Raw genomic sequence first — 26,182 nt, 5'->3', positions numbered from 1 at the left:
GTTTCATAAGTCACAGCAGCAAAATACTAAAGCGAATTCTTTACAGACGAATGGAAAAACTGATAGAAGCCGACCTCGGGGAAGATCAGTTTGATTCCGTAGAAATGTTGGAACACGTGAGGCAATACTGACCCTACGACTTATCTTAGAAAATAGATTAAGGAAAGGCAAACCTACGTTTCTAGCATTCGTAGACTTTGAGAAAGCTTTTGACAATGTGACTGGAATACTCTCTTTCAAATTCTGTAGGTGGCAGGGGTAAAATACAGGAAGCGAAAGGGTATTTACAATTTGTACAGAAACCAGACGGCAGTTAAAAAGAGTCGAGGGACATGAAAGGGAAGCACTGGTTGGGGAGGGAGTGAGACAGGGTTGTAGCCTCTCCCCAATGTTATTCAATCTGTATATTGAGCAAGCAATAAAGGAAACAAAAGAAAAATCCGGAGTAGGTATTAAAATCCATGGAGAAGAAATAAAAACTAGGAGGTTCGCCGATGACATTGTATTTCTGTGAGAGACATCAAAGGACTTGGAAGAGCAGTTGAACAGAATGGATAGTGTCTTGAAAGGAGGGTATAAGATGAACATCAACAAAAGCAAAACGAGGATAATGGAATGTAGTCGAATTAAGTCGGGTGATGCTGAGGGAATTAGATTAGGAAATGAGACACTTAAAGTAGTAAAGGAGTTTTGCTATTTGGGGAGCAAAATAACTGATGATGGTCGAAGTAGAGAGGATACAAAATGTAGACTGGCAATGGCAAGGAAAGCGTCTCTGAAGAAGAGAAATTTGTTAACATCGAGTACAGATTTAAGTGTCAGGAAGTCGTTTCTGAAAGTATTTGTGTGGAGTGTAGCCATGTATGGAAGTGAAACGTGGACGATAAGTAGTTTAGACAAGAAGAGAATAGCGGCTTTCGAAATGTGGTGTTACAGAAGAATGCTGAAGATTAGATGGATAAATCACATAACTAATGAGGAGGTACTGCATAGAACTGGGGAGAAGAGGAGCTTGTGGCACAACTTGACTAGAAGAAGGGATAGGTTGGTAGGACATGTTCTGAGACATCGAGGGATCACCAATTTAGTATCGGAGGGCAGCGTGGAGGGTAAAAATCGTAGAGGGAGACCATGAGATGAATACACTAAGCAGATTCAGAAGGATATAGGCTGCAGTAGGTACTGGGAGATGAAGAAGCTTGCACAGGACAGAGTAGCATGGAGAGCTGCATCAAACCAGTCTCAGGACTGAAGACCAGAACAAAAACAGTATCTAGCATAATTTTATTTTCCTAATTTAAACGTTAACAGATGTTATACATTTTAATTTTTGAATCATTATCTGAGATCATAAATTGTGACGGTCAACAACTACCAGTTACAGTTATATGACCTCCAGTCAGTCAATAAGGAGAAAAACACTTTTTCGAGAAGCAAATAGTTAAATGTCACTCGGTGTACTGTGCGCCTTCCCAATAAGGAAACTGTTAACACCTGTTGGCGGGCGCAGCTCCCCCCGTCGAAGGTTCGAGTCCTCCCTCGGGCATGTGTGTGTGTGTGTGTGTGTGTGTTGTGTCCTTAGCGTAGGTTAGTTTAAGTTGGATTAAGTAGTGTGTAATCCTAGGGACCGATGACCTCAGCAGTTTGGTCCCACAGAACTTACCACAAATTTCCAAATTTTCCTGCTGGCGGTTACGCGATAACGTGTTAGAACTGTCAGATTGTTTAAGGTACCGTCTCGTTTCAACATCATGCCGTTCCGTCAGTTCTCTGTGTCGTCATTCTCTGTATGGTTTTCAGGAGGTTGCCGCACTCATCTAGGAAAAAGAGGCTCAGGTTGCCCTTTCCGCCTCAGGGAGAAATTGCATGTATCATAAACGACTGTGTATCAAATCCACAATTTTCGCTAAACCAACTGATAACATGACTGCCGACATTTATCTCATTGCGTAGTCGAACAGAACACAATGTAGATATTTAGAAACGAGCAGAACTCTTTAGAATCTTCTGTAACCTTTTTTTTATCTCATTATGTATTAAGAAATCGTCCATATTCCTGTATACACGCAAAGATAAGTGGATATAATCTTTTTTAATTAGCACCAAGTTCGATACAAATTCCTCGGATTTATGTTCAATTTGTCTAGGAGTGCTTAAAATATTAGTTATTTTCAATTTGTTGCGTTAGAGATGTTAGCGACTGCAAACAATTTCTAATTGCCTTTGACGATAATTTCAAATTGTAAAAGAAATCAGATACAATGGAGACTCTTTATAACAGTACTATTGTAAAAAAAATATGGTAACCTTTCGCTGATCAATGGTTCCACTGCAGTATGAATCCACCCCTGCTCATAACACTACATATATAGCATTATATGATCCGGAAGGTACATATAGGGGCATATATATGCATATCGATTACGTACTAAAAATGGAAAAACAAAAAGGGGAGGCAGTTTCCTGCAGGCGTACGTGATGAAGTTTTCGTTTGCCGGATGTGTGTTAGTTACTTTTCAATTCTGGAGAATCGCTTTCTCATTTTCTTTATGTTCTCGTTATTGTCCATGTCTAAGAGACACACTGCAAAGTAATTTTACGTAGGCAAATACATATAATTTTCATGGCAACAGAGCTCTCTCGTGCTTCAGTCGTTTCTCGTGACGCAGACATAGAGCATATCCGTTCCTCCGTTCCCAATGATATATGACAAGACGAGGATATGACAGTGTCAGCATACAGGCTGTTCAGAAATTAACATTGCAATTTTAAGGCTTTGATTGATTGAAAACTACACTGGAGAGTAACAAATGGTTTTCAGCATGTTGAACCTCATAAAGCTTTTTTGTCTTCCAGGTGACGCAATTGTGACACAAAATTTAACTTGGAAACCATATAAAATTTGGACGCCACGGCATGCATTCACAATGCATTTGAACATGTCACTGTAGACATCTTGAATCATGTGTGGATAGAAATGACATTCCAATTAGGTGTTATCCGTGCCGCTAAGGGTGCACTTACCGCTGTGCATGGATCAGGAAACAAAGCTTCATCAGTTACCTTGTCACACGTTGAAAACCATCTGTTAATATCTAGTACAGTATAGTAAAGTCCTAAGTAGTAAAGATAATTTACGGACACCATGTGGAGTGGCAGCTATTTCGTACATTTATTGCAAGTTAATAGTTTCTCTTTCGCCACATCCCCGGATAATCTAGCACCAGACAAGCATTGGGCAGAATGTTTGATGGAATATACAGTTACCAACACTCACGTCGTAGGTCCACAGTGACTGGTATGGTCAATGCAGTTGAGTGCTGAACAATGTTGTGCATTACTCCAGGCCTAATTCCACAATATTAAAATTGTATCAGAGGTGCATTCTAATCAAGAAGATGTGCTTTACATCATTTTGAGCTGTAATGTCTGCGATATGATACTATGTCCAATCTAGGCGCATTAGAAAAAGTATGATTCATAGCAGCTTTTGATGGTATAAAAATGTCTTTCATACAGTGGAAAATGGTCAGGTTGTAACCATATTGTAGATAATAATAAATGAAAAGCACCAGTTTGCTTTTGTTCTACAATATTATTTTTATTGCTAACCGGTTTTCGGCTTACAAGGCCATCTTCAGGCATTTACTGAGTATTATCACCAAAGAAGTTAAATGTTAGCAGACAACATTGGAAGAGAAGTAACACATCTAGGGTGAAGTAGAAATATACAGTGAGTAACATCTTTGCAATGAAATAGTAAAAACTGAACAGTACATAAATAACCATGGAGTTGACAGGAAAACCTTTAGCACAAAATAAGAATAGCATGCCTACATAACAGTTTCTATTGATAAACAAAACTATTGAAATAAGATAAAATTAGTACTAGGCAAGGCTGCATCAAGAGGTATGAAACATGGAGAGTGATACAGAACCAATTAAAAAAGAAGAGACAGTTGTCAATGTAAATACAGAATACACGAGGAACTTAAGCCATATCAATACGATAAACAGAAATTAATAAATGCAGGAAAATTGAGGTGTTTGAGGGAACCTACAGTTTGAGAGTGTGGTGGTACTGCATTTTAACATTAGCATTATAATCAAAGCAGTGGCTGTATACCAGTTTACATTAAATAAATGAGCAAAGTAAAATATGAACAGTATTTGATGAGACAACTACAAGGGGAGTTAAACATGGACAGTAATACAAGTACAAGTTAAAAGCAAACCCTTAACTATTGAAACTACAGCATATGTGGAATACAAAGACAACTGCAACAAATAAAACAACTTAATGACTACAGGAAAATGGGAATATGTAGGAAGAGAGAGTGTGGGAAGTAATGAACAACAAAGATGATTATATGAAGTTTAGGAGAGGGGAAGTGTTGAGTTGTGTCTGGTCATTTAGGATGAGATCTGGACTGTGAGCAACATGTTTGTTAATTTCCAGGGCTTCCAGCAGGTTGAGTTTATGGCCTTTGTTTGCTAAGTGAAGTACATGGGACACTGGCTGGTAGTTGTGACCCTCACTCAGTACATGCTCAGCAAATGCAGAGTCTGAATTCTGCAACCTCCAGCTGCGTTTATGTTCAGCCAGCCTAGTTGATATGTCTCAGAGACATATCAACTAGGCTGGCTGAACATAAACGCAGCTGGAGGTTGCAGAATTCAGACTCTGCATTTGCTGAGCATGTACTGAGTGAGGGTCACAACTACCAGCCAGTGTCCCATGTACTTCACTTAGCAAACAAAGGCCATAAACTCAACCTGCTGGAAGCCCTGGAAATTAACAAACATGTTGCTCACAGTCCAGATCTCATCCTAAATGACCAGACACAACTCAACACTTCCCCTCTCCTAAACTTCATATAATCATCTTTGTTGTTCATTACTTCCCACACTCTCTCTTCCTACATATTCCCATTTTCCTGTAGTCATTAAGTTGTTTTATTTGTTGCAGTTGTCTTTGTATTCCACATATGCTGTAGTTTCAATAGTTAAGGGTTTGCTTTTAACTTGTACTTGTATTACTGTCCATGTTTAACGCCCCTTGTAGTTGTCTCATCAAATACTGTTCATATTTTACTTTGCTCATTTATTTAATGTAAACTGGTATACAGCCACTGCTTTGATTATAATGCTAATGTTAAAATGCAGTACCACCACACTCTCAAACTGTAGGTTCCCTCAAACACCTCAATTTTCCTGCATTTATTAATTTCTGTTTATCGTATTGATATGGCTTAAGTTCCTCGTGTATTCTGTATTTACATTGACAACTGTCTCTTCTTTTTTAATTGGTTCTGTATCACTCTCCATGTTTCATACCTCTTGATGCAGCCTTGCCTAGTACTAATTTTATCTTATTTCAATAGTTTTGTTTATCAATAGAAACTGTTATGTAGGCATGCTATTCTTATTTTGTGCTAAAGGTTTTCCTGTCAACTCCATGGTTATTTATGTACTGTTCAGTTTTTACTATTTCATTGCAAAGATGTTACTCACTGTATATTTCTACTTCACCCTAGATGTGTTACTTCTCTTCCAATGTTGTCTGCTAACATTTAACTTCTTTGGTGATAATACTCAGTAAATGCCTGAAGATGGCCTTGTAAGCCGAAAACCGGTTAGCAATAAAAATAATATTGTAGAACAAAAGCAAACTGGTGCTTTTCATTTATTATTATAATGTTGTTCTACCAAGAACCGACGGAAGATTCTGTTAATATGATATTGTAGATACTTATAACGACACTACGTCTCAGAAATGCTGAAAAGAACCATAATTTTCATTCACATTACGTGTAGCTGGACGAGCAAAGTATTAAGTTTGAATAGTATCTTCCTTCGTCACCAAATCTACAACAATTTATTGGTCCTATGCATACTTATGCAATTGGCAGAAGATGAAACGGTAGCCGGTCGGCACTATATGGTCCGCCAGGGCCGGAACACAGATCTGGTAACCTGTCAGGCTTTGAGAGTGTTCTAGGTGCCCGACAATTTCCCCAAGAGTCTTACTTCGTTTGCTTCGAAGGAATATCAACAAACGATTTCTTGGAGAAATTTGTTAACAAAGTAAACAGTACTGCGGCACAGATCCGTAATAATGCGCAACAGACCGGAGTATAACAACACACGCAAAGAAATATCTTGTGCTTGTTCGTAGTACTTAAAATGTAAAAATGTAGTGTAATGAAGGAGAATCACAGTATTCGCCCACAATTTCGTATAATGATTTATTTCCAGTGCTTCTAATACTGCCCGCATAATCCTAAACAGTGTTATTATTCGCAGTGCAAAACTGCCAGCGGTTAATTTTTTTACCTGTAAAACATGGCAGTGTGCGGCCCTGTAGCATGCGCTACGTGGATAAATCGCCTCCGGGATGAAGTAATGTGCAGGTACGAATACAGGTTGTAAACGTACCATGTACACTCACGCGTAGTTGGGGCGGTGTATATATTCTTCGGCAGGTGGTTGTCTTTGAGCTACCGAGCTGCTGGCGCGAGTTTGGATATTGTTACGGCGCGGAACAACAATTTGGGTTTGGGATGCGATAACATTACTATGAACTGGCCGATGTTCTCTGGATATGACTGCATATGTGCCGAATGCTGCACGCTTGTGAAAGCCACATAGTTATTGTAGAACATTTAGTATAAAGTTTTGCGACCACGAGTAGTTGGAACAGCCGATTGAACTAATGCTAAGTTGTGCCACAAACATCTCTTCTCCCCAATTCTGTTCAATACCTCCTCATTAGTTATGTGATCTACCCATCTAATCTTCAGCATTCTTCTGTAACACCACATTTCGAAAGCTTCTATTCTCTTTTTGTCCAAAATATTTATCGTCCATGTTTCACTTCCATACATGGCTACACTCCATACAAATACTTTCAGAAACGACTTCCTGACACTTAAATCTATACTCGATGTTAACAAACTTCTCTTCTTCAGAACCGCTTTCCTTGCCATTGCCAGTCTACATTTTATATCCTCTCTACTTCGACCATCATCAGTTATTTTGCTCCCCAAATAGCAAAACTCCTTTACTACTTTAAGTGTCTCATTTCCTAATCTAATTCCCTCAGCATCACCCGACTTCATTCGACAACATTCCATTATCCTCGTTTTGTTTTTGTTGATTTTCATCTTATATCCTCGTTTCAAGACACTGTCCATTCCGTTCAACTGCTCTTCCAAGTCCTTTGCTGTCTGGCAGAATTACAATGTCATCGGCGAACCTCAACTTTTTATTTCTTCTCCATGGACTTTAATACCTACTCCGAATTTTTCTATTGTTTCCTTTATTGCTTGCTCAATATACAGATTCAATAATATCGGGGATAGGCTACGACCCTGTCTCACTCCCTTCCCAACCACTGCTTCCCTTTCATACCCCTCGACTCTTATAACTGCCATCTGGTTTCTGTACAAATTGTAAATAGCCTTTCGCTCTCTGCATTTTACCCCTGCCACCTTTAGAATTTGAAAGAGAGTATTCCAGTCAACATTGTCAAAAGCTAGAAATGCTAGAAATGTAGGTTTGCCTTTCCTTAATCTATTTTCTAAGATAAGTCGTAGGGTCAGTATTGCCTCACGTGTTCCAACATTTCTGCGGAATCTAAACTGATCCTCGCCGAGGTCGGCTTCTATCAGTTTTTCCATTCGCCTGTAAAGAATTCGCGTTAGTATTTTGCTGCTGTGACTTATGAAACTGATAGTTCGGTAATTTTCACGTCTGTCAACATCTGCTTTCCTTGGGATTGGAATTATTATATTCTTCTTGAAGTCGTAGGGTATTTCGCCTGTGTCATTCATCTTGCTCACCAAAGGGTAGAGTTTTGTCAGGACTGGCTCTCCCAAGGCTGTCAGTAGTTCCAATGGAATGTTGTCTACTCCCGGGGCCTTGTTTCGACTCAGGTCTTTCAGTGTTCCGTCAAACTCTTCACGCAGTATCATATCTCCCATTTCATCTTCATCTACATCCTCTTCCATTTCCATAATATTGTCCTCAAGTACATCGCCCTTGTATAGACCCTCTATATACTCCTTCCACCTTCCACCTTTTCCTTCTTTGCTTAGAACTGGGTTTACATCAAAGCGCTTGATATTCATGCAAGTGGTTCTCCTTTCTCCAAAAGTCTCTTTAATTTTCCTGTAGGCAGTATCTATCTTACCCGTAGTGAGATAAGCCTCTACATCCTTACATTTGTCCTCTAGCCATCCCTGCTTAGCCATTTTGCACTTCCTGTCGATATCATTTTTGAGACATTTGTATTCCTTTTTGCCTGCTTCATTTACCGCGTTTTTATATTTTCTCCTTTCATCAATAAAATTCAATATTTCTTCTGTTACCCAAGGATTTCTACTAGCCCTCGTCTTTTTACCTACTTCATCCCCTGCTGCCTTCACTACTTCATTCCTCAGAGCTACTCATTCTTCTTCTACTGTATTTCTTTCCCCCATTCCTGTCAATTGTTCCCTTATGCTTGTTCTTGGATGATGCAAACTACAAATTGTAGCGAACCCATAACTTTGGTTTTTCAAAATCGACACTCCATTATTGACTTGATTTTTTAAATCAATAAATAAATTTGTGATATGAAAGGAAGAACTCCGACCAAGTGGATGCAACACCGAACAATTCAGTAAAACAAAGCCGAACAACTGGAAACTCAGGCCACCTCACTAGCAGGTTAATCATTGGTACTGAAGAAGACGTGTGAAATTATGTCGCTCGGTTCTGGTGCGATGTCAAGGCAAATTTACGGGCCATACTGTCTGAGGCAGGCTGGACATCAGATGCGGCGTAAATTGAACGTTTCGTCACAGAACAGAGAGTATACAGAAAGAAGAGCATGAGCGGCTCCTTTGATTTGTGTAGAGTCAACCTTTGTGCTCGATGCCGTTTTGAAACCGAGGCAACGCGAAACGATTCGTTTAATAAATGACAACTGAGAATCAGTTTTCATTCAATAATGTCATAATGAATGAAATGATCGTATGGCATTGTTGGCCGGGAGGCCCCGTGTGGGGAAGTTCGGCCGCCGTATTGCAAGTCCTTTTTAGTTGACGCCACTTCGGCGACTTGCGAGTCAATGAAGATGAAAATATGATGAAAGACACACAACACCCAGTCATCACGAGGCAGAGAAAATCCCTGACCCCGCCGGGAATCGAACCCGGGACCCCGTGCGCGGGAAGCAAGAACGCTACCCCAAGACCACGAGCTGCGGATATAATGAATAGTGTTCTGGGGTAACTCATCTCTAAAGAAAGTTTTCATTGCACAAAAAAGTGATGTAAGAGTAATATGTAGCGCACACTCACGATCTCCTTGTAGGGATCTGTTTGATAAAGATAATACGTTTGTTAGTATGCCCATCTTCCGAAGCAGCTATTAACATCTGTTATTATAGGTTTTCTGTCTTGAGCTGACTGCAATCTAATTAAAAAGAAATACACCAGACGTGTATCGCTTTTATTTACAAAGCGTCTTCCATTGTACTCTGTAAAATGGATACACAAGTTTGTACATTTTTTTTACTGTTTTAGGTTAAAAACAGCGTTTTCTTTATAAAGTTGGTCTGCAAGATACTTATGGTGTTTCTTAACATAATCTGCTCCTTCCCTTCTTGCTAGCAGTGGTCGGTGTCGACAGGCTTCTTTTCACATCTGCATCTGGCAGTTTTTGCCATTTTGCGTTACTTCCTGCTCTGCACTATTTACAATTGACTTTTTTAACTGTTTTTCTTTCGTCACGGCCACAGTGTTTGTGCCTATTCGTTTGTATTCGTTCACGTTGTGAGTGTTGCCAACCTATAAATGAGAGAGAAAGAGAGGGTTAATCAAATTGTATTTCTTGTATGTAGGTAGAGACGTGAGATAAGTGTTTTTTTAAGTAGGGGGAGCGAGGGAAGAGAGAAGGATGGCCTGGACGGTGATTATGGGACAGTTCTGGGAGGAAATAGTAGTGGTAAATGGAGCCTGTGGTTACATGTGTACTTTTAATGTTATATTAAGTGCTCAGTCAGTTTAAAGAGTGTGTGGTTTGCCAAGCTGATCTGATCATTTACGAGTTGTTTCTCCATTTATCACTACCATTTCCTCCCAGATCTGTCCCATAATCACTGTCCAGGCCATCCCTGTCTTTCCTCCATCCCTCCCCCACACCCCCGCTCTGAAGAAACACTCTTCTCATGTCTCTACCTACATACAAGACAATTTCACTAACTCTCTCTCCCTCTCTCTCGTTTACTCATGCACACACACACACACACACACACATATATATATATATATATATATATATATATATATATATATATATATATATATATATATATATATATATATAGAATCGTTTCATAGGTCGGCAACATTCACAACGTAAACGAAAACAAACGAATATGCATAAACAATGTAGCCGTGGTGAATGAAAAACTGTTAAGTCAGTTTTAAATAGTGCAGTTCAAGAAGTAACGCAGAATGGGAAAAACTACAAGGTTCAGATGTGAAATAAAGCCTGTCGACACCGACCGCTGCTAGCAAGAAGGGAAGGTGCAGATTATGTGAAGAAACACCATAAGTATCTTGCAGACCAACTTTATAAAGAAAACGCTGTTTTTAACCTAAATCAGTAAAAAAATGTACAAAATTGTGTATCCATTTTACAGAGTACCATGGAAGACGCTTTGTAAATACAAGCGATACACGTCTGGTGTAATTCTTTTTAATTAGATTGCAGTCAGCTCAAGATAGAAAACCTGTTTTCTCCATACCGTAACGATATGTGCCTTTGCTTCCAACTTTAAAAACAATTACGATATTTTAGCTACAGTTGATACACAGCAACGTATCATCTAAAACGAACAAAACGTAAAGTAGCCAACGACCAAATTATGCTACACAGTACTTGGAAATTAAGTGGAGGAGGAGGAGGAGGATATTAGTGTTTAACGTCCCGTCGACAACGAGGTCATTAGAGACGGAGCGCAAGCTCGGGTGAGGGAAGGATGGGGAAGGAAATCGGCCGTGCCCTTTCAAAGGAACCATCCCGGCATTTGCCTGAAGCGATTTAGGGAAATCACGGAAAACCTAAATCAGGATGGCCGGAGACGGGATTGAACCGTCGTCCTCCCGAATGCGAGTCCAGTGTGCTAACCACTGCGCCACCTCGCTCGGTGGAAATTAAGTATTACAGTAACTATGAGCCATATAAAAAATACGTTTCATCATCAAGCTGTGATACGAAATTATAAGATCGGAAAGAAATCAATTTTATATACCAGTTATCTTCCTGAGAACTGAACGAGAGATATATACACTAATGAAGAACACATGCAAATGCGAAACGAGAAGTTTTTAATCTTTTACAGGAAAAGAAGAACCTCTGACGAAAAATAACTCCAGGAGTTGACGTAGCTTTGCTTTACTTACATACAGTATTTTCAGGGTTTAATAGTGTTTACAGCAAGGATATCGGGGAACTAATTTTTCTCATGTACTGCTATCAGCGGTTTCTTGGAAATCGCTCATCACTTTCCTGTGTGGTCTTTTCTTTTACTACTGCTCATTATATGTTTGTAACTTTTACAACACATAAAACAAATGTTTACTTGGAATTAAGACCCCCAGCTAAAATTTACAATTAATAAACTAAACAAACGCATCCGTTCACCTTCAGCTTCGAACACAGCTGTTTACTCGGTTTCAATATGGCACAAGCACTGCATTCGCAATAAATTTTGGCGCCTGTATTTCAGCTGATTTTCCATTCTGTATACCCTCCATTCCGCGGCCTGGTGGGGGATTATTGGAGATTACGTGACTGGTCGTTACTACACTGAAGAAACCTTTACGGGTAAAAGGCGTGAAGAATTTCTTACAGAAGGGCTATAAAATACTAGATACCAGCACGGTGGGTGCCTCACTCACGCCACTCACTTGTGCCAAGGAAGCGCTCTCACAGTTATTTACTGATCGCTGGGTAGGGCATGAAGGCGTTATCAGTTGGCCTGGACCTCCGCCAGATTTGATGCCACTTGACTTTATTCTCTGAGGTAAACGCAAAGATAAGGTCTTTGCACAACTTCCACCGGACCAAGAGGATTTAAAACATTGCATCATATGCAATGATATCGACTGGATCTCTTCAACCTGTTCGTAAGTCCATGAACCGGTAACTCCAAATGTGTAATCCGATAGACATTTGATAACACAAACGGAATTTTAAGGAAGTATTTATGGCCATATTTGTTTGCGATTTCCCTTTTGCCGCTGTTGATGGTGTAATTTTGCAATGTAAGTGAGTATCTTGACATTAGAATCACGACGTTACGTAATTATTTAATAATCTTTATTCTGCACGTCCCTATATTACAGTTGCAATGAAATTTGACCGTCACCTTTCTTTAAAACCTCTAGCAGAAACAAAAGCGGGGCTGTTACTGTAATTAACTAGTGAATCATCCCTAGACGCCTAGTCTTTTGCCTTCCAGTTGGTGAGTCGGTCCAACCGTAAGTATACAACTGTGATTACTGTTGTTGTTGTGGTCTTCAGTCCTGAGACTGGTTTGATACAGCTCTCCATGCTACTCTATCCTGTGCAAGCTGCATCATCTCCCAGTACCTACTGCGACCTACATCCTTCTGAATCTGCTTAGTGTATTCAACTCTTGGTCTCCCTCTACGATTTTTACCCTCCACGCTGCTCTCCAATACTAAACTGGTGATCCCTTGATGCCTCAGAACATATCCTACCAACCGATCCCTTCTTCTAGTCAAGTTATGCCACAAACACTTCTCCCCAATTCTATTCAATAACTACTCATTAGTTATGTGATCTACCCATCTAATTTTCAGCCTTCTTCTGTAGCACCACATTTCGAAAGCTTCCATTCTCTTCTTGTCCAAACTATTTATCGTCCACGTTTCACTTCCATACATGGCTACACTCCGTAAAAATACTTTCAGAAACGACTTCCTGACACTTAAATCTATACTCGATGTTAACAAATTTCTCTTCCTCAGGGACGCTTTCCTTGCCATTGACAGCCTACATTTTGTATCCTCTCTACTTCGACCATCATCAGTTATTTTGCTCCCCAAATAGCAAAACTACTTTACTACTTTAAGTGTCTCATTTACTAATCTAATTACTATCACTTTTAAATTAAACTTATCTCCGCCATTCTGGTTTTGTAAGACAGCCTCGTCAATCTGCAGTGCCTTATCAGTCTGACGCCACAGGTTCGCATAATAACTTCCGCCTAAGACAGCAATCGGTTTCAGTCTCAAAACAGATGAATCCTAAATTATGAATGTTGAAATTTCTCCGAAAGGAAGAATCAGATTTTGAAGACTGAAAAGCCGTTGGATGAGTCTCGTTTAGAACTGCGATGCTAACAGCAGAAAATACTATAGTTAGAGATCAGATTATATGCATTTGTATGTTGCCTATGCATTTACATGTTTCATCGGTTATCGTGTATTTTAACTAAAAACTAGCAACGATGCATATTTTCGCTCTATGTTTACAATAGTTTAAAAATTTAGACGAATGGTCTCTTGCTCGATCTAGTTTCGATGTCTATTAGATTGACCACAACATAGAACTGCATGCAGTCACTATCCGAGAGGCCACTGGCTAGCGAAATCATTACAGAAGGGTTATAAGAACAGGCATAGTCAACGTTCCAGCGCCCGCGCCCGCTGTCATACCTTACGCGCTGGCAACAAGTAAATTAAACTACGCAAACCTTTAGTCGCACGTCCATTGTTTCAGTTTAGCTTTCTGTTTACTTGTACACAGTTGAACGTGTTTACGACGTATAGTGTGTAACGTATTGTGCGCCATACCGTCCGAAAAAAGAAACGTCGTTTCGTGGATGGCTGACCATCCTGGAACAGTTACGTTTGACGGAATTGTTTTATATTGTCGAGATTGCGAGAAAAACGTTTCATGCAAAAAAAAGTTTCAAATAAACCAACATGTCACGAGAAGTCTTCATATAGCAGGAATGTAGAAGAAAGGACCACGACAACAACTTCTGACAACACCAAGCTGCAGTAGCAGGGATTTGTCCAAAGGTAATCAAAAAAGTCGATTTAACATGGATCTATGTGAAGCTTTCATTACAAGCAATATTCCTCTTCATAAATTTACAAGCCCTATCCTCAAACGCTTTGTGCGCAAATATTGCTTAAATCAAAATACACTCCTGGAAATGGAAAAAAGAACACATTGACACCGGTGTGTCAGACCCACCATACTTGCTCCGGACACTGCCAGAGGGCTGTACAAGCAATGATCACACGCACGGCACAGCGGACACACCAGGAACCGCGGTGTTGGCCGTCGAATGGCGCTAGCTGCGCAGCATTTGTGCACCGCCGCCGTCAGTGTCAGCCAGTTTGCCGTGGCATACGGAGCTCCATCGCAGTCTTCAACACTGGTAGCATGCCGCGACAGCGTGGACGTGAACCGTATGTGCAGTTGACGGACTTTGAGCGAGGGCGTATAGTGGGCATGCGGGAGGCCGGGTGGACGTACTGCCGAATTGCTCAACACGTGGGGCGTGAGGTCTCCACAGTACATCGATGTTGTCGCCAGTGGTCGGCGGAAGGTGCACGTGCCCGTCGACCTGGGACCGGACCGCAGCGACGCACGGATGCACGCCAAGACCGTAGGATCCTACGCAGTGCCGTAGGGGACCGCACCGCCACTTCCCAGCAAATTAGGGACACTGTTGCTCCTGGGGTATCGGCGAGGACCATTCGCAACCGTCTCCATGAAGCTGGGCTACGGTCCCGCACACCGTTAGGCCGTCTTCCGCTCACGCCCCAACATCGTGCAGCCCGCCTCCAGTGGTGTCGCGACACGCGTGAATGGAGGGACGAATGGAGGCGTGTCGTCTTCAGCGATGAGAGTCGCTTCTGCCTTGGTGCCAATGATGGTCGTATGCGTGTTTGGCGCCGTGCAGGTGAGCGCCACAATCAGGACTGCATACGACCGAGGCACACAGGGCCAACACCCGGCATCATGGTGTGAGGAGCGATCTCCTACACTGGCCGTACACCACTGGTGATCGTCGAGGGGACACTGAATAGTGCACGGTACATCCAAACCGTCATCGAACCCATCGTTCTACCATTCCTAGACCGGCAAGGGAACTTGCTGTTCCAACAGGACAATGCACGTCCGCATGTATCCCGTGCCACCCAACGTGCTCTAGAAGGTGTAAGTCAACTACCCTGGCCAGCAAGATCTCCGGATCTGTCCCCCATTGAGCATGTTTGGGACTGGATGAAGCGTCGTCTCACGCGGTCTGCACGTCCAGCACGAACGCTGGTCCAACTGAGGCGCCAGGTGGAAATGGCATGGCAAGCCGTTCCACAGGACTACATCCAGCATCTCTACGATCGTCTCCATGGGAAAATAGCAGCCTGCATTGCTGCGAAAGGTGGATATACACTGTACTAGAGCCGACATTGTGCATGCTCTGTTGCCTGTGTCTATGTGCCTGTGGTTCTGTCAGTGTGATCATGTGATGTATCTGACCCCAGGAATGTGTCAATAAAGTTTCCCTTCCTGGGACAATGAATTCACGGTGTTCTTATTTCAATTTCCAGGAGTGTATATCAGACGAATCATAATTGCGTAAAAATTACATATCTTTAATGTTCTGTAAGAAATACGGAATGAACTCGAGGACACCATTATCTGGATTTCAGTTGACGAAACTGCAGACACTTGTGGCCGTTACATTGCATATTTAATTGTTGGTGCTTTAAAAGAAGAGCTTCTTCTTCCTCTTTAGCGGCCTGCAAAGAACTTTAAACAGCAAATCGTTCTACGATCGCAAGATTTGTGAATGAGGGTATTAGAAAAATATTTCCGGAATCTTCTGCAGATGAAAGGGTGTTCGTATCTATTTCAGATGGTGCTCCCTAATGATCAAAGGAGTAAAAGCTCTCTGAGTATTTTATCCCAATTTGATTAATGTGACGTGCTTTGCTCATGGAGTACATCGCCTTGCTGAAGAAGTACGTTCCACGTTCGTGAATGTAAATAAACACGGATTTCATCAACAAAGAAAGTGTTTCTAAAGGCTCATGTTCGCATCAAGAGCTACCAAGAAAAACTACCAAATATGCCTTTACCTCCCGAACCAGTTGTAACTCGTCGATGTGTAGTTTTACAATGAACGTTTCGAAGCCATTAGAGGGGTAGTAAACGACTTAGATAGTGCAGAGGCATTGGCAGTTTGCCAGTGAAAGGAAGCTTTTAATTATTCCGGTATTAAAAAAGACGTTGCTGTGATTATCACTCATTTTTCCCATATACCTGCAGGTATTAAAAAGCTTTAAACTCAAGGTTTGGCTTTGAATGAATTTATCCAGTTAGTGAATAAGGTTATTCTAATGAACTACTAATTAAAGAAAAGTGTAAAAATATTTTATAAAGTAACCCTGGCTTTGATCTCTTCTGCCAAATTGATAGCTTTATTAATGGGACAGGTGAACTTTTATCAGAAATAATAAATGCCAACATAGCACCCAATTTCAGATACTGCCCAGTTATCTCAGTTGATGTAGAACGGTCCTTTCCTGCTTATAAAAATGTTTTAAGTGATCGAAGACAATTTACTACCGAACATTTGGAACAGTACTTGGTCGCTCATGTTTACAATAGTAGAAAAACGTAAAAAAATTGTAAATTATGCTTTGGTCCAATAGTATTAACTAAAAGTTAATGCTGTTCAAAAAAATTCGTGATTGTTTTCGTTTTTTTTATGAAAATATTACGGAGTTTTGAGCGCGCCCCTCTGCGTGCGATATATCTCGACGTTGGTCCTGTACATATCGATTGTTTCTCTACGACTCACTCGCTTCGCGTCCGCTTGTTGCCGACAACAATAGCAAGGAAGGAACAATTCTTGAAACATGGTATGCGTCCCTATTTTGCACATTTTTAGAAAATAATGCCAGAAAGGCCCCCTTCCTAACCTCTACAAGAAAGTATTCAGGAAATTATATCAGCGTTCTGAATGTACTGAATTTTCGCGTGACCGGCGCTCTTTCTCGTAACTGATATTCAGAGGTTCGACTTTGAGATTTTATTGCACACAGTAACTACCATGTTTTTTAATAATTTGATCTTGTATATTTCGACTCTTCACATGCATTTTTAAGCATTTTTCATGCATATTAGCATCCATATTTTAAGGTTTGTATGATGCATACAATCCGGTCTCTAATTGCGAGTCTGAAAAAGCTATGCTGGTTTCAATATTGCAGGACTAAAAGGGACTACACGCAATTTAGTGAGAACTTTGTTACAGTTCATCTGGGCAGAAACAGAACTCTGTAGTCTATTATCTGAAGCGGTTCAGGAAATACCGATGTTACATTCTACAGTAAATAGTTGCCACCACACTGTATTTTAAATAATCTTAACTGGACTTTTGCCTGTTCACAACTCACATGAACGCCGATAAAAGATCGTTACCGCTTTTCTAACGTCAAGATAATATACCACAATATACACTGTTAGACAACCTCCTCTGATACTGCACTTCTTCACTCTTTCTACATAAACATCAGAAGTATGAACACACACACACACACAATCAAGTCTCTGGATCATGGGGTCCTGGGTTCGATTCCAGGGCGGGTTGGGAATTTTTTCCGGCCGGGGACTGGGTGTTTGTGTTATCCTCATCTCTTGTCGTCATTCGAAATGTGGCGATATTGGAACTGGAAAGATTGGGAACTTGAACGGGCGATGATGACCACGATGTTCAGCGCCCCACAAACCAACATCATCATCATCATCATACAATCAGTTCATTCTTAGAAAACATAAAGCAGATATAGTAGGCTAATTAGGAAATGTTGCGAACTCTTATTTACTTGATGGGAGTGCAGAAGGTTGGAATACAAACCGACGGCTTCGAAAAATTACGTCACAAGTTACCACAGATGATGCATTGCAAAGACATAGACATATACCACGTATCTCCATATTTCGAATGTAATGTTACATATATTGCATTTTTCGCAGTAGAAAGCCCTAGTATCCTATTATTCACTTGATATTTATAGGTCAACAAAAGAAGAGGATAGTAGTGCTAGCGAAAGCAAAAGAAAAAACGACATACATAACATTGGCATGACCTCTGTAGGTCAACTGAAGAACACGATACAAATTTCAAGTAAGTCGATTTTCTCGCCTTCGCTATTATAGTTCAACTGGAGGCAGTACTAGCGATGGCAAAAAAAGCCAAAAAACAAAATTTGTCTCCTGTACTTCAGTTGTCCTGTATAGGTGAACTGAAGAGTAGGATACAACCTTGGTAGTTCAGCTGAGGTACACGATGCCAGTGTTATGTATGTCGCTTTTTTTTTGCTTCCGCTAGTAGTAGTATCCTGCTCTTCAGCTGACCTATATAGTACAGGATATGAATCAATCTCAGAGGAAACAGCAATTGGAACAGTTCACTGTCAGACAAAGGTATCAATCAAAATGTGTACCAAAATGATTGAAATTACCAAAAGCGACAAAAAGGATACAGTATACCTATCTCTTAATAACACGTTTATTTATTTTTATTTACAGTTATGACGCTTTGCCACAGAAGATAATCGATTTATTATCTACGGCTCCAACATAAAAAAATACCTAATATCTATGATTAAAATATGACGTCATTGGTCAAATCCGAAAAGTTGTAGCCCATTCTTCAGTTGATATAAATTATCAGTCTAGGAATATACTACAGCTCCTACAGGGTGTTTCAAAAATGACCGGTATATTTGAAACGGCAATAAAAACTAAACGAGCAGCGATAGAAATACACCGTTTGTTGCAATATGCTTGGGACAACAGTACATTTTCGGGCAGACAAACTTTCGAAATTACAGTAGTTACAATTTTCAACAACAGATGGCGCTGCGGTCTGGGAAACTCTATAGTACGATATTTTCCACATATCCACCATGCGTAGCAATAATATGGCGTAGTCTCTGAATGGAATTACCCGAAACCTTTGACAACGTGTCTGGCGGAATGGCTTCACATGCAGATGAGATGTACTGCTTCAGCTGTTCAATTGTTTCTGGATTCTGGCGGTACACCTGGTCAACCGCGGGACTGCTGCGGTCGCAGGTTCGAATCCTGCCTCGGGCATGGGTGTGTGTGATGTCCTTAGGTTAGTTAGGTTTAAGTAGTTCTAAGTTCTAGGGGACTTATGACCTAAGATGTTGAGTCCCATAGTGCTCAGAGCCATTTGAACCATTTTGGTACACCTGGTCTTTCAAGTGTCCCCACAGAAAGAAGTCACAGGGGTTCATGTCTGGCGAATAGGGAGGCCAATCCACGCCGCCTCCTGTATGTTTCGGATAGCCCAAAGCAATCACACGATCATCGAAATATTCATTCAGGAAATTAAAGACTTCGGCCGTGCGATGTGGCCGGGCACCATCTTGCATAAACCACGAGGTGTTCGCAGTGTCGTCTAAGGCAGTTTGTACCGCCACAAATTCACGAAGAATGTCCAGATAGCGTGATGCATAATCGTTTCGGATCTGAAAAATGGGCCAATGATTCCTATGGAAGAAATGGCGGCCCAGACCAGTACTTTTTGAGGATGCAGGGACGATGGGACTGCAACATGGGGCTTTTCGGTTCCCCATATGCGCCAGTTATGTTTATTGACGAAGCCGTCCAGGTAAAAATAGGCTTCGTCAGTAAACCAAATGCTGCCCACATGCATATCGCCGTCATCAATCCTGTGCACTATATCGTTAGCGAATGTCTCTCGTGCAGCAATGGTAGCGGCGCTGAGGGGTTGCCGCGTTTGCATTTTGTTTGGATAGAGGTGTAAACTCTGGCGCATGAGACGATACGTGGACGTTGGCGTCATTTGGACCGCAGCTGCAACACGGCGAACGGAAACCCGAGGCCGCTGTTGGATCACCTGCTGCACTAGCTGCGCGTTGCCCTCTGTGGTTGCCGTACGCGGTCGCCCTACCTTTCCAGCACGTTCATCCGTCACGTTCCCAGACCGTTGAAATTTTTCAAACAGTTCCTTTATTGTATCGCTTTTCGGTCCTTTGGTTACATTAAACCTGCGTTGAAAACTTCGTCTTGTTGCAACAACACTGTGTTCTAGGCGGTGGAATTCCAACACCAGAAAAATCCTCTGTTCTAAGGAATAAACCATGTTGTCTACAGCACACTTGCACGTTGTGAACAGCACACGCTTACAGCAGAAAGACGACGTACAGAATAGCGCACCCACAGACTGCGTTGTCTTCTATATCTTTCACATCACTTGCAGCGCCATCTGTTGTTGAAAATTGTAACTACTGTAATTTCGAAAGTTTGTCCGCCTGAAAATGTACTGTTGTCCCAAGCATATTGCAACAAACGGTGTATTTCTATCGCTGCTCGTTTAGTTTTTATTGCCGTTTCAAATATACCGGTCATTTTTGAAACACCCTGTATGTAGCGCTCATATATGTATCGTGAAGATCACATTAGAATAATTATTGCGCGCAGAGAGGCATTCAGACAATTATTCTTCCCGCGCTCCATACGTGAATTGAAGTGGAAGAAACCCTATGCAATGGGACATACCCTGCCGTGAACCTCAAGGTGGTTTGCAGGCTATAGATGCAGATGTAGATGAACTTTTCGCACAATTCAATTGCATAAAAACAGAATTACTGTAGCCAATACCTATTCTGGGGGGGGGGGGGGGGGAGTTGACGGAGGTAGGGGCAAAGAGGGATATCTGCCCCAGGCGGCAGTTTCAAGTGGTGCCAGATTCATATTCGTGAAGAAGAAAAATCTTTTTCACAAAGCGCCTAGCATCCTGCGCGTGTTGGTCTATCGATTATTCTCATGATTTTGAAACCCATCTCAGGTGGTTTTTGAAGATTTTTGAACAGTCTAGGTTGATTTCTGAACGAATCTTGAGTGGATTTTTGGACGCCAGCATAGTGTACGAGATGTCTCTGCCATGGGAATCCCCGTATCGTCTAGAAGCACAAGACTTTCCCGCAGACAAACGGGGACAGGGCTATGCGAGCTGAGCCGAATAAACCCGAACGGGTGAATGTCAGGAATAAGAGGTAACAAAGCTTACATATTATCTTCTTGGTGTATCCAAGAAAACGAAATTTTGACGGATCGCTACGCCACCAGTTGTACAGTACCAGGTTAGCAGCCTCTTAAGACCTATTCTCGGTAGGGGACTGATGACCATAGATCTTAAGTCCCATAGTGCTCAGAGGCATATTCTCGGTTATCGCGGAAAACGCGTTGTACGAACACGTAGGGTTAGGGAAGTTAACCGGAGAATAAGTTTTGATAATGGTAGGAATAGGTACAGAATTAGTGATGACAAAATTGTTTGTTAAAACCAGGAAAGAGAAGAAACGAAAACATCACACAAATTATATGTGAAGAATACGCACAGTTCCAAATTTATATAGAAATTTCGATCTCATGTTTTAGAAACTGGAGCCTATGAATGAAATGTGAAACTATTTCCTTACAGAAAACATTTACTTGTAGTGGCCCCAATAGGCATTAGATATTGGTATTTCGTGAATTATAAAAATGGTTCAAATGGCTCTGAGCACTATGGGACTTAACTTCTGACGTCATCAGTCTCCTAGAACTCAGAACTACTTAAACCTAATTAACCTAAGGACATCACATACATCCATGCCCGAGGGAGGATTCGAACCTGCGACCGTAGCGGTCGCGCGGTTCCGGACCGTAGCACCTAGAACCGTGGATTATATTCTGTCGTGTTACTTACGTAAGTGAGGTAAAAAAAATGACCATTTGTGCCAAAACAGTCTCGCATTTCTGTCGTGTGTTACAATTGCTGCAATATTATAGAGGGCTTTTTCGTTTCATCTAGCAGACAGTGACAAAATAGACGTAATCAAATCGAGAAACCACACCACTCTGGGGTACCACCCGTGTTAACAACTCTTTTAGTGTTAAACAATAGCATTTTAATTTTTCGTGTAGCAAAACGTTTGACGAACTTTAATGAGGTAATAGAGTCTTTCGCAGAAAGGAAAGCAAGCCTGTAGCAAGATAGAGAGGAAAAAAAAAAAAAATACTGGGATCTACGGATTGAAGAAATGTGTACTGTCTTTCTTGTCTCTTATCCTTACAGGTTTTATGTTTCCTATACTTAATTTTATGTCACACAGCCGGCCGCGGTGGTCTAGCGGTTCAGGCGCTCAGTCCGGAGCCGCGGGACTGCTACGGTCGCAGGTTCGAATCCTGCCTCGGGCATGGATGTGTGTGATGTCCTTAGGTTAGTTAGGTTTAAGTAGTTCTAAGTTCTAGGGGACTGATGACCACAGATGTTAAGTCCCATAGTGCTCAGAGCCATTTGAACCATTTTTATGTCACACAAAATAGAAGGCTATTAGCTAGTAGGCAATGAATTTTCTGAAGAGTTCTTATTCTCCCGGTCACAAATAATACCACTCAGTATTAATTGTGAGGTTCGTTATATTTCTTTTTTAAAAAAAGAGAGGATGGTAGGATGTCAATTCGACCGACTGGGTGCAGGAGAGGCACCACAGGACATTTTAATTTACGCTGTCCTGAACGTAGGCTTGATAGCTTCCGTTACAAAGAATACACGTTTGAATTCTGCAGAGCGAAATACAACGACGTGCAATAGAAGAATACTGCGTGAAGAGGCATAACACTGCACTTTGACACACTTAAGGCCAAATAACATGTCTTACATTTGCTTCAACATGTATGTTTTGAATATCAAACTCTTCAAAATGAACATAGTTTTGAAAAATGGATTTTTTTAAAGTTTTAGACGTCCTATCTCAAATGCTGGAGGGTGAAGGGTAGGGGATACGTGCCACTATCAAGTTTTTGTCCCGGTTCGGAAATATCGTAGAACTGGGTTGACTGTAGCCTACTGCCTTAAGCGGTTCAGGAAATATCAAAGGTGAACAGCTTAGTTGAATCACCATCTAACGGTGCCACAGTAAACATAAAAAACGATGATAAAGGAACGGCTGCCTTATCAAATAAATAGGAAGTGCTGTTTGATTTCTGTTCTAACTCGATTTTATCTTGTCTGACGTTAATGATCTTTTCCTGTACTAAGCTACTCCCTAATTCATTAAATCTGTTTCAGTGTACTATTTACTGTGTCTGATACAGACTTTGCTTTCTACGGCAAACAGTTGCCAACACACTAAATTTTAACTGGGCGATTACCGATAAAAGATCGTTACCTCTTTTCTAAGGTCAAGTTAGTCGACCATAATACACACTGATAGACAACCTTCTCTGATATTGCACTGTTTTACTCTTTCTACATAAACACCACAAGCATGAACACACACATACGCACACACACACACACACACACACACACACACACACACACACACACACACACACACATACACATTTTCTCTTTCTCTCTCTCTCTCTCTCTCTCTCTCTCTCTCTCTCTCTCTCACACACACACATACACACACACATACAATCTCTCTCTCTTTCTCTGACACACACGCAAACACACACACGTACACAAACAAACAAAATCAAGTTATGCATATAAAAAAACAGATATAACGGGATACTTACGAAATGTAGTGAACTCCATTTACATGATGGTTGCATGTATCTGTAATCTTGATTTTGTATTCAAGTTTATATGAAATACGAAAAAGACTGCCTAACATTAAAATTTACTATTTGCTATACAGTTAAATGTTAAGTGAATATGACGTTTTCCTATTGTGATAGCGAAACAGCAAAATGTTGTGGGAGACTTCAGTTAAGGACAGCAAATGGAATATTGATTATCCTTTGACGAAAAAACTGAGTTGCTTGCGCTTATTGGTTCTTTGTTTTATAGTTCTTGACAGAGCAGTGTTATCGGTTGTCGAGATAGCTTTCGCTTGTGAACAAGAGTAATAAAAATAAATACTATTCAACATTCGATAGTGTTTTGATCTATAAGCTTAATTATGAGTTACGCCTATAATTTAAACGACTGTTGTCTCAAGAGTACACAGTTTAACTGCGCGCTATAGATACACTGGATGTCTACTAGGAATAACATAAATATGACTATACTATTTTATTTTGAAATATCTAGACACGGTACAAATCCAACTACGATCGCAACTACACTATGTCTGCAGTGCAACAAATCAACTAATCTGTTGCTGGTAAAGTACTCTATGTTTCACAATCTAGCTCTACTGAACTGTTACTCTTTTTAAATAGAACCTAGTGCTTAAAATGTTTCAGTTTACTATCTGAAACTATTTTGTGAGAATTGTAAGGTTATCGTAGTAAGAGAAGCTGTGTTTATTGTTTATCACTGAGATAAACTGAGATTCTCCTACCTCTGGCTGTAGAGCATCTTCTGACGCCAGATGCTATGTGGTGTATCCGCTGAGATGAGATGGCGGGACCCTGATTTTAACTCTGTCAAGTTAAAATGAAAATTATTTCACTCCAAAATATTGCTCAGTAGATCTGCGTGATGAACAAGAAGTGTTTTGAAAAACTCACGGAGTACTTCAGGATGGGGTTACATGCAGAAAAACTCACGGAGTACTTCAGGATGGGGTTACATGCAATCTTTAGAAAAAATTCAGATATTGTCCTACCAATGTGTACACGCCTGCTGAACCTTTGCTGTGGAGTGGACTGCATATTTATTAACTTCACTTTCAAACACAAGCTCGTATTATATCACAACAAAATAAAAAGTTCAAATTTGTTTGTGGCATTCCGAAAGTTCGCGTAAAATTTAATTCGTCCCTCCGATACGCAGTCTACACAGCTTTTCACATTTCACACACACCTCTTTCACTACAGTGACAAATAAAAGTATCCTTGGCTGTTCTTGTTGTTGCACTCTTCTATCTGAGTTAATAGTCTCCTTCACTCGCTGACATTACATAAATTCCGATCTTTCTTGCTATTCTCTTGTTTCTTGAAAATCTTTTTCTTCATCAAATTAAGTCGGCTTCTTCTCCCGTCTGTCAGTTCACCTCTCTTCCTTTTTGGCCTGCCTCAATCTCGTTTGAATAATGCATATGTCTAATGCTTCGACTAAAAGTCCACGACACGTTCTACTAAGATGGCATTACACTGTCTCCACGCTTCATCTTTAACTCCTCGTTACAGGACGTCCTTCTGTTCTCCATACGTCACAGTCTAAACTACATTTCAAAATACTTCTTCTTTACTACATTACAAGACAGTCCCCGCATTAACGAACTTCCATTATCTTCACTCCGCACTATCAACTGTCTCCCGTCTCCTCCATAGATTAAAAATATTAATTTTGACCTAACGGGCATAGTATTTGACTACATATATCGCAATATTTACAAGAAAAGAATAGATTTACAGATAAAGATCCATTTAACAGGATACATTCATTAACATTTTACTTTTGTATTAACATAATCAGCAAATAAATATGTGTTTATTTGATGTAGGCGACAAAGACAATTAACAAAACAAAATCTACAGTCAAATTAACATGCAGAAAACATGAAAGACTAAAATTTCCTTCACCAACATATACAAAATAGTTGTGTCCCCTTTTTCATTCATCGTCGTTGACCTGATAAATCTTATACACCTCTAGCAAAAAGCTAAAAATAAGAACTGCTGTATAAGAAATTTTGAAAAGTAGAACATTCTAAAGCTAGATTTAAGCTGCAAGCCATTACGTGTTCTTGGATAAGAAGGAGTAGGAACATTGCATTCGAAATCCAGAGAAAAAGTTCGTGTCTCAGCTGAGCGCACGATTTCATCTGTTTCTTAATCTTTCGATCCATTACAATTTGTAACAATGTTTAAATATTTCACTTAGAACTCACTGATATCACGTCTCAGTTTCGTGTATTAACAGCTTCGTAAATTTGTTTTTCCGCCAGTATAGGTGTCTTAGCATGAGATGTTAATGATTTGCGTATTGTCGTGCCCAAAAGTATCCGAACGTCCGGAATTACTTTCTAACCGATTTCTTGCAGGCCGCATAACGTAACTGTCTTACTGTCTTGCAGGTCGTCCACTCTCTTTACGGTATAGTTGACAGACAATACAAAGGAATTACCACACG

This window comes from Schistocerca nitens, chromosome 1, assembly GCF_023898315.1.
Source record: "Schistocerca nitens isolate TAMUIC-IGC-003100 chromosome 1, iqSchNite1.1, whole genome shotgun sequence".
Lineage (NCBI taxonomy): Eukaryota > Metazoa > Arthropoda > Insecta > Orthoptera > Acrididae > Schistocerca > Schistocerca nitens.
The sequence above is the reverse complement of the archived record's forward strand: the minus strand, read 5'-3'. Positions refer to the sequence as shown.